Raw genomic sequence first — 5,663 nt, 5'->3', positions numbered from 1 at the left:
CATTTGAACCATTTTTGTAATGCCTCAACCAAGTAGACGAGTATCCAACTCGCATATCCGTGGAGCAGGAAGTCCTTAACCTTACACACTCATTATACACTGAAAAGCCAAAGAAATTGGAACACCTATCTAATAACGTGCAGGGCCCCCCGCGAGCATGAAGTGCAGCAACAGGATGTGGCATGGACACGACTAACGTCTCAAGTAGTGCTGGAGGAAACTGACACCATGAATCCTGGAGGGCTGTCCATAAATCCGTAAGAGTACACCGCGTTGCAAGGCATCCCAGATATGCTCAATAATGTTCATGTCTTGGGAGTTTGGTGGCGAGCGGAAGTGTTTAAACTCAGAGGAGTGTTCCTGGAGCCACTGTGTAGCAATTCTGGACGTGTGGAGTGTTTTATTGTCCTGCTGGAATTGTCCAAGTCCAATAGAAAGCATAATGGCCATAAATGGATGCAGGTGATCAGACAGGATGCTTACGTACGTGTCACTTGTCACAGACGTATCAGGGGTCCCATATCACTCCAACTGCACACGCCCCACACCATTACTGAGTCTGCACCAGCTCGAACCGTCCCCTGGTCCATGGATTCATGAGGTTGTCTCCCTACCCGTACACGTTCATCTGCTCGATGCGATTTGAAATGAGACTCGTCCGACTAGACAACACATTTCCAGTCATCAACAGTCAAATGTCGGTGTTGACGGATCCAGGCGACGCGTAAAGCTTTGTGTTGTGCAGTCATCAAGGGTACACGAGTGGGCCTTCGGCTCCGAAAGCCCATATCGATGATGTTCCGTTGAATTGCTCCCGCTCTGACAGTCGTTGATGGCCCAGCACTGAAATCTGCAACAATTTGCGGAAAGGTTGCACTTCTGTCACGTTGAACGATTCTGTTCAGTCGTCGTTGTCCCGTTCTTGCGGTATCTTTTTCCGGCTGCAGCGATATCGCCGATTTGATGTTTTACCGGATTCGTGATATTCACGGTACATTCGTGAAATGGCCGCACGGGAAAATCCTCACTTCATCGCTACCTCGGAGATGCTTTGTCCCATCACTTGTGCGACGGCTGTAACACCACCTTCAAACTCAGTTAAATCTTGATAACCTGCCATTGTAGCAGCAGTAACCGATCTAAGAACTGCGCCAGATGCTTGTGTTACATAGGCGTTGCCGACCGCTTCGCCATATTCTGCCTGTTTGCATATCTCTGTATTTGAATACGAAAGGCTATACCAGTTTCTTTGCGCTTCAGATAAAAATTCTGTACTGCAGTATCAGCGTTTTTACGACGTCCTTCAAACCTGTGTTTCTACGACGTTCTCTGTAATGTCCTTCAGACATGCATGCACACGTAAAGGACATTGCAGAGTACATCGTGAAAGCACAGGCACTGCAATATAAAATTTCACGTCAAGACAAGTCCGCGACACTAATCGTAAGTCTCTCTCTGTGTGCGAATCACAGCAACTCTGCGGGTACAGGACGTAGACACACGGTGACATAGCGAAGTATGAATCGGTCCTGGAAGCGTGCTCGGGTAGCCGAGGCTAATAAGGCGACCGCTCGGTTAAGGTGGAAGCACGGATTCGATTCCCGCCCGGTATAAAGTTTCATTGCCACCAATACATTGTGCAGCTACGGTCTGATCATATTCACAGTTGCGAATATATTTATTGCACTATAAAATTGTTAGTAAAAACATTTCTCATCCCAAGGATAGTTTTCCGACCGTGTTTTCCAGTCACTCTCAGCCGTATTTCCATCGGAGAAGAAAACCTTACCAGAAAAGAAATATTTTGTAGTGAAAATATGGTAAAAACGTTTGTTCCTAAAACAATCCTATTACCTGTTCTCAGTTTTCAAGAAGCCATATTTGAATGTAGTTTATGTTTGTATGACATCACTAATATGAAGTCTCGGGGTGAAAAATTATAAATTTTGATTTAAAAGTTATTGCTTGAAGCCTATAAATACAATTACTTCAAACTCTAACTTGTAAAACAGGAAGAAAAGCAATAAATTCGAATCGATTAAACATTTACGTACAAAATAGAAAGAATGATGGAAATGTATGATTTAAATCTTTCCTTTAAATTTATGGGCGAAAGAATTTGTTTAATCGTCATACTCATGTCAGAGATGAAATTATAGCAATGTTGTTGTTGTTGTGGTCTTCAGTCCTGAGACTGGTTTGATGCAGCTCTCCATGCTACTCTATCCTGCGCAAGCTTCTTCATCTCCCAGTACTTACTGCAACTTACATCCTTCTGAATCTGCTTAGTGTATTCATCTCTTGGTCTCCCTCTACGATTTTTACCCTCCACGCTGCCCTCCAATGCTAAATTTGTGATCCCTTGATGCCTCAGAATATGCCCTACCAACCAATCCCTTCTTCTTGTCAAGTTGTGCCACAAACTCCTCTTCTTCCCAATTCTATTCAATGCCTCCTCATTAGTTATGCGATCTACCCATCTAATCTTCAGCATTCTTCTGAATCCATGTTTCACTTCCATACAGATACTTTCAGAAACGACTTCCTGACATTTAAATCTATACTCGACGTTAACAAATTTCTCTTCTTCAGAAACGCTTTCCTTGCCATTGCCAGTCTACATTTTATATCCTCTGTACTTCGACTATCACCAGTTATTTTGCTCCCCAAATAGCAAAACTCCTTTACTACTTTAAGTGTCTCATTTCCTAATCTAATTCCCTCAGCATCACCCAACTTAATTCGACTACATTCCATTACCCTCGTTTTGCTTTTGTTGATGTTCATCTTACATCCTCCTTTCACGCCTTTGCTGTCTCTGACAGAATTACAATGTCGTCGGCGAACCTCGAAGTTTTTATTTCTTCTCCATGGAATTTAATACTTACTCCGAATTTTTCTTTTGTTTCCTTTACTGCTTTTCCAATCCCAAAGAGAGCAGGTGTCGACAGATGTGAAAATTACCGAACTATCAGTTTAATAAGTCACAGCTACAAAATACTAACGCGAATTCTTTACAGACGAATGGAAAAACTGGTAGAAGCCAACCTCGGGGAAGGTCAGTTTTGATTCCGTAGAAATGTTGGAACACGTGAGGCAATACTGACCTTACGACTTATCTTAGGAGAAAGGTTAAGGAAAGGCAAACCTACGTTTCTAGCATTTGTAGACTTAGAGAATGGTTTCGACAATGTTGACTGGAATACTCTCTTTCAAATTCTAAAGGTGGCAGAGGTAAAATACAGGGAGCAAAAGGCTATTTACAATTATGGAAAAGAGTAGTAAAATATAAGACATGTAATTGTACCGATTGATTACTGCCGCTGTGGGAGTCCCTGTAGTATCTCATACACTTCCCTCCCTTAGCGGCAGGAATCAGTTGGTATTATACTTTTTACTGTCATCATTTTACGAGACTTTATTCATTTGTAGTTAAGAATTAGGTGTGGTATCGATAGCTACGATGCCACGGCGTAGGTACAAGTTGTTAAGTTGGCAGTACGACAGACACCGACGACAGCGCCCTCTAGCCGGCGCTGTGGAGCTCTACGAGTGTTGCTCCGCATTCTCCCCATTTGATTCCGAGTAGACGACCAACCAACATTGTTTCTACTTCATAGGGGGCCATTACTGACTTTGTTACTTCAATGATAGTTTGTCCTACTACTAGTGGCTATTGAAGTTGATGCCTATCCAGTCGCACCTACGGGCTCTTCAGTGTAAAGTTACGTATGTCATTGACTAACAATTAAATGTACTTTCACTCAAACAGCTGTACCGAGAATCTTACCTCACCAGCTCCTACTCACTTCCTACATTCGGCCTACCCTTCAGTTTACGGGAGCAGACCCACGCGCCGTCTTCCAGGCGGGATACAAAATTAGGTACGATCAGTCTGTCACTTGCATGATTATTATCCAAAGAAATTGTTGTCGTTGACTTTCTTTGACGAAAGAAACAATGAAAATTTCAGCGTATGAGATCTTTCTCCGTCATTCATTGAACAAAGCACACATATTTGTAGTCACGGCAAATATTTATCAATGATAGTGATGAAACAAATGAAAACGGATGATTTCAAAAAAGACATTTCAGCTATATTATTCACTATTAATTCATCATTTTTACGTGTACTGTTAAGCACGCCCACCCGGCTAGTATCGACAATATAACTTATTTAGAAGGAACTCAAGCGGCGTGTCTAAAACGCACACACACACAAACACACATATATTATATACGAGGGTTGGAACTTAAATAGTGGCAACTATTTATTTACAGCTCGTACAAAATATATACGTATTTCAACGTTTTACTGACCTTCAAAGTCGTCACCATTATTGTGTATAACCCGTTGCCAGGGATGTGGAAGTCGTAGGATACACTTACCAGTGCCAGTTATTATTGACAGTTCGAGCGGCGCGGTCTGTTGCCCAACGAATTTGAAGCGAATGCCGTGAATTCTTTCCTTCAGTTTAGAAATCGAGTTGAACTTACGTCTTAAGTCAGGGGAGTGCAATAGGTGGTATAGCACTTACAAGCCCCATCAGTCAAACAAATCAGTAATAGCTTGCACTGTACGTGCTTGAGCATTGTCCTGGAAAATGATGGTCAGGTCCTGCAGTAAGTGTCATCACTTCTCTCTCTAAGCTGGTCGTAGGTTGTGTTCCAAAAATGAACAGCATAGGGTTCGCGAGTGCAACATTCAGACCAGCAGTGACCTTCGCAGTTGTTATCCTCTTATTTGTCGTCACAACCATCTTCAATCACCGTGTGTTACGATCACTCAGCCCACTGTTTCACTGGCGTTTTTACTTAGCGGAAAATGTTTTTGAACTTTCCTTGTATGCGGTATATATCTTCGATACAGTGCCTCTTGAAAAACAAGACACCTGGGTTATGGAAGCACCCACTAAAGTATAAACCATCACAAACAATTTCCGCACCTTCGAATTCATTAGCTCCGACATACTGCGATCACAACTACACAGAATACAGTCCTCACCACGAATGAAACTTAGCGCAACCTGCAGATTTGGGTACCACCTGCATTTATGTTTAAGGATACACTGCTCGAGGTATTACCAGATTTTTATATAGCCCTTGAACATACAGATATAAAATATTTTTATAAAGGTAATAGATTAAAACTCGCCCTCCAACTGAACTCAACAGTGAACGAAACGGTACGCCAGCGACAGTGTTGGTTTGCCTACCGTGCTTTCAAATTACACACCTCAAAACAAGTTTTGCATCACCCCAGTTCCCAGAACCCCAGTAGATCGACGTTGACCGTGGATATCGTATCGCAGACACAGTCCTTTCGACTGTTCAGACATGACACTAAACCCGGCGAAAGAAGTAAACAACCATGCATGAGCAGCGCCTATTAGACGGAGGGAGTCCAACAGCCGATCAGTTCCAGTCATTCCACCAGGAAGGAGGTACACGGTTCTTGTTGTCTGTAGTTCAACCATGCCTGGACGGTCAATACCGTGGTTCGTTCGCGTCCGTATTGCTACTTTGTACCAGGAATGGCTCTCAACGAGGGAAGTGTCCAGGCGTCTCGGAGTGAACCAAAGCGATGTTGTTCGAAAATGGAGGAGATACAGAGAGACAGGAAATGTCGATGACATGCCTCGCTCAGGCCGCACAAGGGCTAC

Source organism: Schistocerca americana, chromosome 6 (assembly GCF_021461395.2).
Source record: "Schistocerca americana isolate TAMUIC-IGC-003095 chromosome 6, iqSchAmer2.1, whole genome shotgun sequence".
Lineage (NCBI taxonomy): Eukaryota > Metazoa > Arthropoda > Insecta > Orthoptera > Acrididae > Schistocerca > Schistocerca americana.
Note: the sequence above shows the minus strand (reverse complement) of the source record.